This window comes from Aotus nancymaae, unplaced genomic scaffold (genome assembly GCF_030222135.1).
Source record: "Aotus nancymaae isolate 86718 unplaced genomic scaffold, 86718_ANA_hifiasm-v0.15.2.pri h1tg000040l, whole genome shotgun sequence".
Classification (NCBI taxonomy): domain Eukaryota; kingdom Metazoa; phylum Chordata; class Mammalia; order Primates; family Aotidae; genus Aotus; species Aotus nancymaae.
The window spans coordinates 110885188-110901916 of record NW_026988454.1 but is presented as its reverse complement, the minus strand read 5'-3'; positions in this window follow the sequence as shown (position 1 = coordinate 110901916).

Here is a 16729-nt window from a genome sequence, read left to right as displayed (position 1 = left end):
TGTTTTTTTTTTTTTATTCTTCCAGAATGGCACTGTGCTTAATAGACTACCCTGCCCCCTGCATTAATTTGTCAGGAGCTCAGCTGAGCTGAAGACAGCTGAGCAGCCAGGTGTTGGAGTAGCTGATTAAAACAAAAAGCCAAAATGGAATTAAAAGGGAAGCCTTTAATCACCTTCTGCAATAGTATGAAAAAGAGGCTAAACAAGAGAAAATGTCAACTCTCTTCTATTCTATTTTCTCCCCACAGAATGGTACCAGTCAAAGGTCAGGTGGATCAGTGCAGACAAGGAAGTCCCAAACAAAAAGATCCTGCAGTTTTATGAACCTGGGTCAGGGTGGGTGGACGGCAGAGATGACAAAAGGGAAGAGACTAGGACTGGGAAAGTTTTGAGCACTGCATTGAAGTGGAGAAAAGTAGCTTCAAACCTGCCCCCCACAATCCCATACGGAGGTCTTGGCAGAGAGGCCTGAGAAAAGCCTTGGCCAAAAGCCCCATTAGAGGGCTCTGAATGAAGGCACCTGAGCTAGGGATGCAGCTATGCCTAAGAGCATGGCTAGTCAGGAGGACCTGAGTCCTTAACTGTAGCTGCCCTCAGAGGCTGCAGCTCAACAAGCCTGATGTGAAGATGGCAGCTTTCCCCATAAAGCCTTTATTATTACCAACAGTTGGACCTGAAATTCATGCAGAAGTTAGTGGTCAGGAGCCAGACTCCCCATCTAGCACACTCTCCTTTGGGGAACCCCTTTCCTCTCTATGTGAACCTGGTAAATCTACACTCACCATCATGTTCCTCTCTCTCTGACCTCTATCCCAGCAACTGGTCAATGCTGACCCAATTAGGCTGCCTTATTTTCCATTCTCATCCTTCATCCTGGTCTGAAGGATAGAAACGGAGCCAAAATTTAGCAAATGGGAGTGCTTGCTCAGGACGTTAAAAATTAGTATTGATGAGAATAGTAGTTAGCTCTTCCTTCTAATGAGGTCCTGGTATTGCCAGAGCCATCTGCCATCTTCCCTGCCAGTGCAGAGAGCCTACCTGAGAACAAAGCTCACAGGGTGAGAAGATAAGCCAACTGACAGAGGAGAGCTAAAGCTCTAGTTGAACGGCCCCTGAACTTTTCAGTTATAACAACCCATAATCTCCTTTCACCTTTTTAAGGGAGAGTGGGGTAAATGTCTGTCACTTAAAGCTAACTATCCTAACTAATACTTTTCTATTCCAGTAGTTATTCCAACTATCAACATCCCCTTCACACTTCTACCCCAACCTCACGTCCAGATACCACTACACACAGAAGCCACCCGATTCATTTCAAACACTAGATCTGTGTTCAGATATTCTAAGACTCGCTGTAAATCTGCTTCCAACCAGTTCAGGCTAAGCCATCTATCTATTCATCATGTTAAACATCAGCTTCAAAACCTAGAGGAATGCAGGTTCAATTATGCTTTTTGAGTGGGAAGATGTTTTGGATGGGGTGGTAGAAGCTTTTCCTGGTGTGCCTAAAATCACAAGAGAAAGGAGACTAGGATCTGTCATTTTATTTTAAGGAAACATCTGCCTATCGATTATTTTATTTAATTTTCATAAAAGCTCTTTTAAATAACAGGTTTTAAAATGGGATTCAAAAAAGAATTATTGCATAAAATTAGGCATTTATAAGGTAAGTGTACAGACACCCAACAAATCAGTGGCAAGGTTGACTTGCATTTTATTTCATTAAGTCACAGGACTACGACATACTAGCACAGATTAAACCATGAAGATATGAGGATTGTAGGAAATGATGAGCTTACAATCACTAGGTGGCTTTTGAATGAAAAGCCACTTGCAGATTCAAGTTTTCCACCTAATCAATGTTGCTGGATTGTTCACATACGATAATTTTCTAAACCAATCTAATATTTCCTACATAATTTTTATGCAAATGTTTGGTTGGTTTTTTATTTCTTTAGGGAAATGCTTTCAAATTAGCAATACCTTTATTAAATCTATAATGTATGGTTAACTATAGAGAAAATAAAAAATATCACCCATGTGCTATTATTAAAGTTGATAGTCACTACCTGAGACTGTGGGCTGTATATTTTTCTCATGTAAGCAATAAAATGCCATTTTACTAACAAAGGGAGTCCCAGCAACATTCACAGGAATTCCCCAGGACATTGACTCAAGCTTAAGAGACCACTTTTTCAAGCGATAGTTGAGGACACCAAATAGTTTGATGGGCCCATCTCTTTCTCCTACTTTCTGACCCAGCTGTTCAGTAAAAGCAGTTTCCATCTGGCACAAGACAATCTGAGAGTTCTTCATAAGGATGCTGTTATTCCCTGGAGCCACTTCCTCCAGGTCCTCTAAAGGAGAACCACCCCATGAAGCTCTGGGGTTATAACCATGCTAACTCCGTGTTGTAAATGTCTACAGAAAATCTTTTCTCACAAATGTAATTAAGGAGAAAGTGTTTAGAAACTGTACCTGAAATTTGTGATTGTAGAACTACTAACATTTCATGTACAGTTTGTGATTGTAGAACTACTAACATTATTTCATGTACAGTTAAGTAATATTTATTGAATATTTATCAAATTTATTTTGAGTCCTGAATGATTTTTTCCCTAACAATAATTACTATTCTATGGAACTAGTGGAAAGTGGAAAAAAATCATGCTCAGATAAATGGAGTAATAGATGTCCTCTATGAGCCACCTGCCCCAATGCTTCATCCTATTTAATTCTCACAGCAACCCTATGAGGTTGATACTTTTATTAGGCAAATTTTACAACTGAAGAAACTGAGGCATAGGAAGTTTTAATATTGTGCAAGGTCACACAGCTTGGTTGTGCTTGGCCATGCTTGGCTGCAGACCCAGGAATTTCAACTCTATGGATCACATTGTTAATGACTATACCATATGGCCTCTATTTAATATTTCCCGACTGCTGATTGTGCATTGTATACTCACCATGATGACCATATGTAATTGTTTGAATATAAATCACTTTACAGTTTTGGAAATTTGTACAGAGCTTCTGCAGAACCTGGTGGCCAGGCAATTGCTAACTTACAGTGTGACTTCAAATATCATTTGTCACCAGGGTCTCAGTATTCAGCTCTGTAAAATGGAAAGAAGCAGTGCCTCACGGGGAGAATAATGACACAGTGAATTAGGTTAGCTAGCCTCATAAGCTTCTCTCTGGGAATACACCAGATGCTTGTGGAAGCTGAATGGTTCTTTCAGTCAGTTAAAACAATTGGGGGCATTATGGCTTCTAGGCCCTAAATGTTCAGCTTTGGGGCCAGAAGCCCCAACACTTGCCCATTTCAGGTAGTACTTAAAAGACCATGCTGTCTTCCTCTGGTTTATGTAGTGAGATTCCAATTCCTCGGCAAGAAAGCTCACTCATAATACATTTTTTTCCTCTTTTTTTTGGTAACTTCTTAAAAGTTAAAATGGTCTAACAGAAAATCAAGTTCATGTTATGATCTACTGGTTTTACTCTGTCTTTAACTCATAGTTTTTAGTACTGCAACACATTTTATACTTTATTCATCCACTTGTTCATAAAAATATGTGCTGAGAATATACCATGTGCATGGAACAGTGATAGTTAATGTGAGATACTAAAACCACTGATTTGTAAAGCGTAATTTCTTCTTTTGTAGAAGGTATTAGACATCCAGTGTATATCTTATCTTTAAAGGGAGGGAAGAGTACTTAAAGTTGAAAAACTACCATGAGTTAGACAGGATGGCAGGTCATTTATATGCACCTGATCCTCACTTCAATCTTTTGAAATTCATATTTTTCCATTTTTATGTATTATGTACAAGTAAAATGAAAGCTCAAGAAATTAAGATGGCAGTTCCAAGTTCACACAGCTTGGGAGATGAGCAGGCTGGATCTAAAAGTGCATTTTGCTTTCACTAACGTAGTTACCTCTTTAGTACTGTATATCTGAGGATAGATTGTAATAATTGTTGGGAAGAGCCAATGAGGAAGCAATGGCCTTGAACCCTAATCCACAAAACCTGCAATTGTTAGAGAGAACCTATAGGAAAATGGGCTGCAAAACGGCCCTGTTTAACTCTCTGTATACAGAATGCATGTACTAAAATGGAACATTATATCTGAATTATCTTCCCAGTCCAAATTCAAAAACTAGGTGTTGGGTTTGCATGAAAGATAGATAATCACATTAGAGAGGAATGGGAAGCAATAAGATGAGAAAATTGTGATTAAATTTAGGAAAACAATTGGATGTTTAGACTTAGGAAGACTTGGGGGTTTATCCACAGAACATTATTGAAAATAGCACATATTCTCTAGAACATTCCATCCAGGGACAAAAATGAAGCCATAGTTTTCTGTCTTTGGTTATCATATGCATTTGATACAGGGGAACATTTGAAACAGCTCCACTGTTTCTAGAAGGTGCATTGAAATATCTTACTCTTATTTTCAGAAGCACTTTTTAAGGACTTTTAGTCTTTTTCCACTGATTCCAAGGGATCCACCCTCCCTGAAGCCTCATCAAGTTACCTCCCCTCAACTCCCTGTGCACCTCCTCATAGTCAAGCTGCTTTCTGAGACTTTTTCTCAGGTGGAGCCTCGAGAATAACTTGCAACTCAACCCAGCAATAGGAGAGTGAGTCTGGTCCTTGATTCCTGAAGCCACAGTTTCCAGGGGTTGAGAGACTTCTAATAAAAATGTATATAGCTGTGCCCAAGATTGTACCATGAACTTCTTTAGTTTGTCTTTGACAAACAATTATATGTGTTTTGGGGAAACCTAAGGATCATGGTTAACACCAATATCAAAGCGGATTTCAGAGCCCTGAAAGTCAACAGCGACTAGGCATGTGGTATTATCTCTATAATGATAGATATTAACTCCTTAAAGACAGGACCTGTGTCCTCTCTGTCTTTGTCTGCCCATGACACAGCACCTGCTCACAATACGTGCCCAATTAATGTTGAGCAGAAATGTACAAGAATGTTTCCCAAGACACTTTCTCTGAAGCCTGCATTGCTTGTCAGTAATCAATATTGAACACCTCTACCTACAATAATATTCCTCTTGTTGACTTTCCAAAGACCCACTCTAATATGGGTAGCATTTGGAACTCAGAGAACTCAGGGAGCATTTCACTCATGGCACCACGAGGGGCTAATGTAATTCAGAATAAGAGAAAGGGAACTGTGTATGTAGAGTCCACATCCCCAAAATTTATCCCAAGGCCAACCGAGTCAGGTGAAGATAAAAGTGGAGAGGGGACATGATATATTACACATAATGGTTTTGTCAAACTCTAAGAGAAAAGACTGTCTAACGGAGAAACCAACAATCAGCAACTCTGGGGAAAGATCTGACTTATTAGACTCCTGGACAAAACACCTTCCATAAGATAACATTTCAACTCTTCCTTTTCTGTAGACAATAATTGGTTATAACAGAAAACTACAAGTCCTAACATCTGGACATATGGCTTGACTCCCTGGGGCAGATCAGCAGCAATTGCCTACAGATGATATAAGGTGGCCACAAACAGTCCTACAAGTTGTTCCTGGGACAACTATGGAAGGTGCCATTTTATTCTAATGTTTCCTATGTTTCCCTGAGATACTAGATTCTTTTCACAGCCCTGGGCAAGTGGGAATCCCCAATATTACAGAGGTTAAAATTCTAACTGAGATCTCTGTTTTTAAACTAGCCTGGTTAATACTTGGCAGGTGGCAGTGTTTGGATGTTGCCTTCTGAGAGTGAGTTTCCAAGAGCACCCCAGGCACACTCTACAGAAGTATTTGTGCTAAATTCACAATCACTTTTTTTCTTTAGAGTCCAGTGTAGTTTACATCTGTTTGCCCCATGAGTCCACTCATAAAACAAGAACAGAATTAACAGATTGTGAGGATTCTTAAGGACTTTATATGTTTGTGAAAATGAAACTAATTCAGTCTAACTCCAGCATAACTGCTGCTGCACGCCGCGCACAGCACCCTGCAACTCAGTGGGTTCTGCTAACTGTTGTTGACTGACTGATAAACAAGTTCCAGATTTCTAATTGGCCACAGTCTCCCTGGCTGCTCTGATGATATATTGTTTTGGGTGGAAGATCCAGCCAGTATCACTCAGAAATAAGCAAAACTAAACTAAACTAAAACAATTGTTTTGCATAGAAAAGAAAACACCTAATGCTTGAACCCCCACCAATACCTAAATCCTCTTCTTTCTGTGTAACCCTGGGTATGAAGCCCTTAGAAGATGCAACTGGACCTCACAAGGACATGTGAATAGTATGAACCCAGAAGTACTCAGGAGACACCTGTGGAGTCAAGGAAGGACAAATTCAGTTCAGTACAAAGGTGAGCACTCCAGCTCAATAAACACATATCCAGCAATTTTGTGGCTGACTGTACAGTGAAAATGTGAAGACAAAAAGCACTCTTTCTGTGCAGAACCTCCAGTCCAATGGGGTAAAAGATCAATAATTATAGTACTATGTGAAAAGTGCTATTTGAGAGGTTACATAAAGGGAAATGCCTTCGAAAGTCACCAAATACCTGGAGGAGGATGGAATCAGGGAAGCTTTTCTGAGCTGAGATTTGAAGAATGAATAGAAAGGATTCTGTTGAAGATGGTTGGTGAGCCTAAGCAGATGAGGATGCAGGGGTGAGCCTAGGGGAAGGTCAGAAGGGTGCGAATGGCTCCAAACTAGCTAGCTTATATAAGCAAAACATCATGCAGGTTGCAAAGGGCCTTCTCTGAAGTATTTCATTTGACTTTCTTGCAAACTGGTGAGGCTGTGTAGTGGACAGTATGCTCCCTGGGTCAGCTGTAGCCACTTCCTCTTTTGAACAGAGATGACACTGATTGACTCTCTCTGTCTTCACCTACTCAGGCTCTCTATAGTATTTAGAGTAGCCTGTCACTACTCTTGAAATTCTCTCCTCTCTTGGCCACTGCAGTACCCCTCTCTCCAGGTTTCCCCTTTCAGATTTGCCATCTTGTTTCCCTTGTGGGATAATCATGTTTTATGCCTCTCTCAGGGTTGGAGTGTCCCCATAGATCTGTTCAGAACTTTTTCTTTATCTGCAACTTGTCCCTAGGTGGTCTCATCCAGAGCTACATTTGTAATAGTCTTTATTATTTTTACTATTTAAAAAATATTTTTAATTATTTATTTTATGGATTATATCTTTTAATATTATCTTCTGATTGATGAATTCTGTTTCCAGTTCTATGTTTGTATATCCTGCTGTGGATTACACATCTCTACTTAGACCTCAAGCCTCATGTGCCAAAACAGAATTATCTATTGCCTTCCACTCTTCAATCTGTGACTCCCAAAGTCTCCCCCATTTCAATAAATAGCACTACTAGCCACTCAGTTGCTTACATTAAAAACTAGGAGCCATCCTCAATTTCTCTCTTTCCCTCATATTCTACATCCAAGCCAAAAACAATTTCAATTGGCTTTCAAAGTAAATCCCCATTTTAATTGTTTCTTACCCCTTCAACTTTTTTTTTCCTGAGATGGAGTCTTGCTCTGTTTCCCAGGCTGAAGTTCAGTAGCATAATCTCAGAGCTTACTGCAACCTCCACCTCCTTTTACCCCCTCAACTTCTAAAACCATAGTTGAAGAACCATCATTTCTTATTTGAAACACTGCAATTTCTTCCTAACAGGTTTTCATTCTTGAACCTTCAAGTCTTTTCTCATGTTTTATTCATTTTTATGAAGCAAAGTCAAATAAAATTTTGCTTTCTTAAACTACTCAATGACTTCACATTGCAGTGAAAATAAAACCTAAGTTCCTTTTCACAGCCTGCAAAGCCATTGACATGCCATCCCCTTCTCTGCCTCATCCCATTCACCCTCCTTTCAATATGTCTAATATCCCAGAGCCTCTAATATTTCTTCTGTTTTTTAGTCATAGCAAGTCAGGGCCTCACATGCCTGACTTATGCCCTCTGCTTAAAATGCCATTCTTTAATATCTTGCAATGCTATCTCCTTCCTTCATGTTTCAGCTCATATGCTTCCCTCTCAGAGAGCCCTTCTCTGAAAGTTTGAGGTGCATGGATCAGAATCACTCCCACTCTCCTCTTTATGTATAACCCTTTTTTAACTTTCTTCATACGTTGTATTGCTATCTGAAATTATCTTTTAGTTGTCTACTGATTATTGTCTCTTCCAAACTGACTGGAAGGGAGGGACTTTGCTTGATTCACCTCTGGATCCCTAACGCCTAGAATAGAATGTGACACATATCAAGGACCCAATAAATATTTGCAGGTGACCCTGTGAATGTCTGAACCAAGAGCAGTTAGCTGTGAGGGACTCCAAGTGAGAGCTCTGCCCAGCCAGGATTGTCATTAGATTGTGAAAGGCTAGACAGAGACAGAAGTAATGAATCACAACACTGGTGGCCTGTGACAGTAGAGGTGAATGGCAATGGATTGCTGAAGAGACAGCAAAATAACCAGGTTGCCAAAATGCTGTAGAGCCTGGAATCTCATTTGATTTGCTGGGAAGCCTCACTCTGCAGCTTCTGAGATTGTTTTCCATTCTTCCTTATTTCCTCATTAACCTAGTTAGCCTGAATATGCTTCTCTGTCCCTCCCACTTTACAAGAGTCTAGCTAACAGAAAGAATTTTATATATATATATATATATATATATATATATATATGACATATAATTTTATATATATTATATATATATTATATATATATATGTATTTTATATATATATATATATATATATATATATATATATATAAAATATATATTCACTTTAGCTAAAAAGATCCTGGGACACAGAGGAACTAAGTAACTTACCTAAGATTACAAAGCTGATCATTGCTGAATCCAAGCTTAAATGTTTCCATTATTGTAATCACCTGATGGGTTTATCTTGCTGCTGCCCAGAAAAGCCAGTTTACTGAGACAGCATTATGGCAATAGAGAAAAATTTAATAAACATAGAACTGGCCAAATGGGAGACCAGAGTTTTATTATTACTCAAATGAGCCTCCCCAGAATTTTAGAGGCTAGGATTTTTTAAGGATGGTTTGGCAGGTAGCAGACTAGTGAATGGGGATTACTAATCGGTCGGATTGAAGATGAAATTATAAGAAGTTGAAGCTGTCCTCTTGTGCTGAGTCAGTTACTAGGTGGAGGTCACAAAACTGGATGAGCCAGTTTACTGATCTGAGTGGCACCAGCTGGTCCATCCAAATGCAGCATCTGAAAAATACCTCAAAAACCAATCTTAGGTTTTGTAATAGTAATGTTATTTATAGAAGCAACTGGGGAGGTTAGGAATCTTGTGGCCTCTAGCTATATGACTCCTGAGCCATAATTTCTAATCTTGTGGGTGATTCATTAGTTTTACAAAGGAAATCTGGTCTCCAAGGAAGGAGGGGATTTGTTTTGGGGAAAGGTCTGTTATTATCTTTGTTTCAAAGTTAAACTATAAACCAAATTCCTCTGATAGTTAGCTTGGCCTATTCCCAGGAGTGAGCAAAGGCAGGTTGGAGGTTAAAAGCAAGATGGAGTCAATTAGGTTAGATCTCTTTCACTGTTGTAATTTTTGTAAAGGCAGTTTCACTATGTTAGTCACCTAATTTTATCTTCACAACTGACCTAGGAAGTAGGAAAGAATTGGTCTATCTTGAAATAAAATCTCTATGCCTTAGAGAATGCACCTGGAAACTGGACCACTAGTTATAGGGAATGCCACCAAAGAGGTCCAAGCTTTGGATTCATAAGAACTTGAATAAATTGGCCTCTTATATAAATTTAAATCCTGAAACTCCATGATGTAATATTAGGGGATAGGGAAAACACAGTGGGTTTTCTTCTTGTCCACAGTGCTTGGGGACTCACATTAATTTGGAGATCTTGGTGTGGTAATTTCTCTTTAGGAACTTAGGATACCAAACATTCTCCATGTTAAACTTCTGCTGGTGTCTCAGGTCCAAAGGTTTCTTTGCCATTTGGATTTTCTTCTGTCACTCTCCTGGTCACTGAAGCTATGAATTTCTGGGCCATGATGCCATTAGTAACCAAGATAAATCACAGTGCCTGGGTCATGCCTTCCTTACTGACAATGAAATAGTTCACTGGTAAGGATATGGCAGCTACAGTACTGTTAGGCTCCCTCCTTGTGAAATAATTAGTGTTTTCATAGTGCAGTGACCTAGCACCAAGAGAAAGTGATTTGTCTTCACATATGCCACTACCAGCCTGGAGTTCAACCCACTACCTTAAAACTTAAAGTGCTGTTATACTCACTTTTCTCAGAAAGGATAAACCACGTATAACCCAATCTAGTGCTAACATTGTTCAAAGATTCTCCATAGTGGAATAAAATATCCCTTTCCTACTAAACTATATTCTTCACAAGTCAAAAGAGTTGTTCCCAAGTAGTTTCTCCAGTTAATCATTGAGAGCCATAGGCAAAATATTTGGGAATCTCAATGCCCTATTTCAAAGTACCCCCCCACTGACTGTGAAGGATCACGTTCTAGGGGTACTTCTGCCTTCTGCTATCTGGGAGGATCAATGATCTGTACAGATTGGCATCCCATCAGATATGGCAAGGTGTCTAGAGAGTTGCCCTTAGCAAATCTTTCAATACGTATACATATATTACTGGCATCTTTTCACAAAGATCACATGCTAACCTGCAGAGGCCCCAGCAAGAGCCCATCATCAGGTAGAAGAAAATAGAGTGAAAGACCTGGTTATTCTCTATTTCTCCTGAGATCTAAACAAGAACAAATGGGCTAACCTCACTGTAGCTGAACTTACAGATCAGTTTCCTCATTGAGGTGGGTTACCTCACAGAGCTTTTTAAGAACTTTTTAATCTAAGTTGGAATATTCACAAAATGATTTTAAAGCCATAGCACCTATACCTGAATGTAACTAGTCCAGTACCCCCCAAAAAACAAGCAATAGAACAATATAAACATAATTTTTAAATCTATAACATGGGCCTTGTTGCACTAAAATTGCATTTCAGGATGCTGGTACTGTTAGATGCACTAGATTCTGTGTATTGGTAAGCATATTTACTGGTCTAGCTGGAAAGTTTTTGGTGACATTTGGCCTGAGGGGGCAATGAAAGGGACTTAGGAATATCTGTCCTCCTGCAATTCTTTCCAGACTGTACATTTGTTCATTGACATATACTGATTTAGTGCCTCCAATACATCAGCCAAAAAAGGAGCCAAATGTGCCGTCCTCCCATCCTAACATGAACAGCAACACTAATATTCCTGCCTCTACCCCTCAGCATGTTAAAAAAAAAAAAGTTTCCCAGATAAGCACAGAGTGGAGACCTTGAATGCTGTGCAGTAGTCATTCAGTGAAAAACCAAATTAACACTAATTATATTCTGGCTCGCTGTGGTGCAGACAGTGTGACTTCACAAGGGGAAATGGCATTTGTGGCACTAGGTGGCATCGTTCTGACACATTTACAGACCATTAGCCAGCGCTAATATCATTTCAAAGGGTTGGTGTCAGGACGGGTAGGGCACCCTGGGAGCACTCCGCTCAGCCCTGTGTGAGCTGAGTGTAACTCCGGGCTCCCAAAGGAGGAGGCCTTGGGCAGGGGCTGGGTATCTACCACCTCCCTAAATGTAGGTCACTTAGAACAGGTTGTGTTCTGAGGCATCTAAAAAACTTTGGGAAACTTCTGTTTTTTGAAGGGAAGAACAGTCTTATCAGGAAATGCCCTTGCCTCACACACTCACAGAAAGATCTAAGTTTTTCCTCAGGATCTGTGACTAGTGGTCTCAGGATCCAGACGTTTCTGAGGTAAAAGTGGGAGTCAGTTTCTATAATTGGGGTTTCAACATGAGGCTTTTAAACTACAGCAACTTTCTAGCAGAGGGAAGTGGGCAAGATGACTCTGAACTAAAAGAGATGCTAGACTGGTGGGAAATTCAGGGAACAGTCATGGAATTCAGAGCACTAAGGCAGGAGGGTTTCTCTAGAAGTTATCTAGTCTCTTGCCACTCTAAGTGTGATGTATGCACAAGTAAAAGGGTCATAGTCGGGTGGGTGGAGGAGGTACTCTTAGGAATGCAACCTCTCAGGTTCGCTCCAGCTTTTCTGAATCGGAATCTAGATTTTACTGCAATCCCCACATAATTCCTGGACACATTTACACTTAAAAAGAAAGCACTGGTCTAGTCTACACCTGATTGCAAGAATGCTTTTCAAGAGAGGACAATTTCATTCTTTTCCCGGCTCTCCTCTTCTTCCTCTTTTTTTTTTTTTTAAATAAATTTTTACTCTCTACTCTCAAAGCTCTTTTTTGGATTCTGGACCAACCCTTCACCAAATTTTTTCTCACATTCCCTTTCACCTCCTTTTTTTTCTCTGTATGTTACTCCCTCCTTCCATACCTCCAGCACATACATTCTGCTCTTGTGGCCATCTGGATCCTGCCAAAAGAAGGCCTATTCTGAAGTTAAAGCAGTTAAAGTGGGAAAGCACTCAACTTTGGGCAAAAAAAAACAAATCCACGCCTCAATTCCGCAGAGTTCTGAACACACGTCTTTTTATTTTCCTTAATAACACCCATTTTCCTGAATGCAGATATGAAATGTAATACTGTATGTAAAATAACTTTATGAGCTATAAAACATTAAAGATATGTCTAAGATCTTGTTCCCCATGGGGCTGTTTCTGAACACATGCTATTCATAAAGGGGCAGTACTGTGTAAAGTTTAAGAGCATGAGCTCAGATCAGATTGCCGGGTTCAAATCCCACTTCGCCATTTTCTGGTGATCATGTTTGACTCAACTTCCCCATTTGTAATAGGACACACCTGTTACCATGATAGGGCTGTCATAAAGAGTAAAAGTTTATGCATATGCCATGCCCAAACATGACTTGTTCTATAATGTCGGATTACTTCTTGTCCATAAATGTCTGTAATATCCATAAATTTCAACTATGATTAATGACTACAAAGTACAGGTAACTTTACATCTAAGAACTGTATATACATAACCTCTAAGAAAAACACAGAGACATGGAATACACGAACAGGGAACACACTCAGGGGGCCTTTGAGGGTGAGGAGAAGAGGGAAAGAGGGAGAGATCCAGAGATACAAAGAATTTATATCAGGCTAAGAAACAAGCAGAGCTAGAAAGACAAGGAGGGTAGACTTCATATTATTCAAGAAATATAAGCATTTGTGGGAGGAGGGTTATCACTGCAAGAAAATCACTATTTGTCACAGAAGAGAGCCTAAGTGGACTAAAATCCTAAGTCAGGTGCTTGATCTCCTGTCCTGATGTAATTGACATTATTGCACAAGAAGTCTATTTCTACATATTAGATGAATAACATTGCACCGTGCCCTTAAATAAACCAGCTCACAATAATAAGAACATGATTTTTTTGCAACACAATAAAAGTTTGAAGATGCCTCGAAATGCACTTACCCTGGATCTCCAGAAAGATCTCTATATGCCTGCCTTTGATGTCATTATTCTCTGTATGGAAATTTTTAGTTACCAAGACAGAGCCCTGACCTTAATCGTTCCTCTGCTGGCCACATAGAAGACCATGAGTATTCTGTGAAATGTAACTGTTGCCCTTTCCTGAAGCCTTGGAAATCCCCATTCCAGTCGTTCCTCCAGGCCCATCTCCCATTCTGCGATTGATTACAGCTTCTCACATCCCTTTTTAGCCATGGTCCACTTTCGAAGGATCTTCTGTCTAGTCTTTTTTGGGGAAGTGTTTGTTGTCTGCCTGGATAATAACTTCTTAGATAGCTGACTGTCTCTGCAGCCTAGTCCAGCTCTATGACTTCTGCTTTTGGGGATTTAAGTCACCTCTTCCAAGTTCCTTGTGCATTTGCCTGTACTCCTGCCATCAAATTAAAGACTGTGGTCTTGACAGATGGTCTCTTGTACAGTATCAGGTAGAAGGCTGCTACTTCACAAATGCCCCAAGATTAATAGAATAGGATCAATAGGAAAACGAAAATGATGATGACAATCAAAACTAATCTTAAGGAGAATTATCAACCAAGTGAATTTTAAACTTTGTTCTTCTCTTTTGTGTAAGGCCGGTCGCCTCTCCGGGAGCTCAGACACGCCCACCCCCCTCCATGCCTAGAAACCACGTCACCACTCCATGCCCACTTCTGCACTCAGCATGCAAATCTGCACTCAACACCAAGCCCTGCACTCAGCAGGCAAATCTGCACTCAACACCAAGCTCTGCACTCAGCACCTAGCCCGCCGTTAAACTCCCCCACGCCTATTTCTGCACTCAGCATGCAAATCTGCACTCAATACTAGCCTCTGCACTCAGCACCTAGCCAACCGTTGAAGAATCCAGCCAAAATTTAAAAGAAGCCCTGCCAGAACCTGCCAAATAGCATTCTGCCCCGTCCAGGTCCCACTCCCCCTGGGTGGCCCGCTCACTGGAAATCCCACCCACCTGCCAACAGCAGCTTGCCCCGTCCACGTCCTGCTTCCCCCATAACCAATCAAAACGCCTCCACTCCCTATAAAACCCCACACCCAAGAGGAGTCAAGTGCGACTTCTCCGGCCCCTCCTGTAGGACCTCGCCCAGGAGCCGATTAAATTTCTTTATTCCAATAACTGGCCTCAGTTGCCTCATTTAAACCTTACATTTTGTACTACAGAACCTTTTTCTTCTCTTCCAAGTTTCTCTTGCTTTCTCCCAATGTCCCCATTCTGTTTTATGTGGAGTACAACACTCCACCATGCCACTCAACTCATCACTGGTCTGTCTCACCATCCAGAAATTTCACTGTTATGTATCCATTTCTTAACCTAAGTATCTCTTAGAGGAGTCTCAGGAATTAAGTTATTATTTAAAAAGTGGGGGAGGTTAGGGAAAAAAGATCCAACACCTTAAAGTGCTTAAGATTTGACTGGATGAAACAAAATTCTTCAGTGTGAGGAAGTGCCTATTGGAACAAATTCCAATTCCATCTAGTAGTGAGAGAATAAATGGGCTAGCTCCTCACTACTGGATCCTTAGGAGGCTGCATTTTGTAATGAATGAGGCATAATGAGAGAAGATTCCAAGAATACTCAATCCTGTCTTGGTTATTCTAAGATGTTAATTGAACTAGCCAGATCATTTCCAAAGTTCTCTAAAATAATTACACATACGAAACTCCATAGATGGCTGTTGGAATCCAAAAGATTCTACTGGGTCGAGTGATATTAAAAACATATGCTTTGATAAAGAGTAATTTAGTAACATTTGCAGACAGTTTTCTGTTGGAAAAGTGGTTTTTAAATAATCCCCAATATCTATTGATTACAAGCACATTCACCCACACATTTCAAGGTATCAATGTGTTTTTTATTTCATTCAGGCTTGTGGCCTGTCTCTCTGCTATTCACCTCTCTGTCTCTGTCTCTTGAATTATTTAATGTTTTTCCCAGTTAATCTAAATTAGAGTTGCTTTTTTTAAGGGGGATGGGAGGGAACTAAAAATAGTCACTGAAGCCAGGATATATTACACCAACTGCTTTTGCCTCTGGTGGTTACTGGAGTTTCCTTTGTTGTCTTGTTTGATTGTTTCATTTATATGGCAGGTTAGACAGGAACAGACTTCTGTTATTGCCTTTTCTCAGTGGTGGATTTTTTAGGCTCAGATCCCCCTAAGGCAGCCACTCCCCATCCGCAGCTGGTGACAAGAGGTGCTGTTGCTCTCAGTACTTACACCTACTGGAGAAAGATCAACAGAGATGCTATTAAGTGGCATAGAGTGTCTCCATTTTTAACTGTTTAGGCCTTTGTTGAGAGAAACAGGAAGGAGAAAAAAATGAAAGAGACTTAGAAAGGATAGGGAGAGAGAACACTGAACAATTCGCATCTTCCAGGTTCTTTATGTACTACTTTTGCAGATGTAAAATCGCATTTTTCTTTGTTCCTGCCTTTCCACCACTAGCTTCCACCCTCTCCTTTGAAAATGTTCTGCTTTTTCCTGTTTTTCAGGAGTCAGAAATAATCTCAAATCGAATGGTAATGCAAGTATGTTAAAGTGGAGAAGACAGTTTTTAGGGAACAGGGTTTTCACAATAGACTGAGAGTATGAGGATGGGTAATTCAGTACTTGGGGCTATTTTTTAAAGTTCTCCCAGGAAACTTTAGGTCATTAGTTACTTTCCAACTTTCCATTACTCTTTCTGCTAATGTGGCCACAGAGTGTCATCCTTGGCATAAAACTGGGAATGAGGAGATTTATGGAGGACAAGGAAGTGAAACTTTCTGAAATTAAACAGATTAGATGACTCTGGTAATACTTAAGGCGATAAATTAGCACTGCAACTTGAGAAGAGACCCTAAAGAATCTTGGTCATTAGGAGAAGGTTTCTGCCCTCTTATCTTGTCTCCTTCAGGCATCTCAGCTGCCTTTTTATTTCCTTTTAGTTCACAGAGCAGAGAGCCAGGGGAAGGAGCCTCCAGGAATTCACCGTTAAATTTTTTTGGTCTGTTTATTTTTCATTAGGGGCATAAAATGCCAGGTAAGGAAATGTAAGGTTAAAGACATCACCTAATCTTCAGAGGAACTTAAGACCAAGACCACATGAACACTTTCTATGTGCATACACTGAGGCCTACACTACCACATGCCAAAAGAAAAATAAAGAATTTTAAGAATGCATTTTTTTTAAAAGGAAGATGACCCTGTAGCCAGG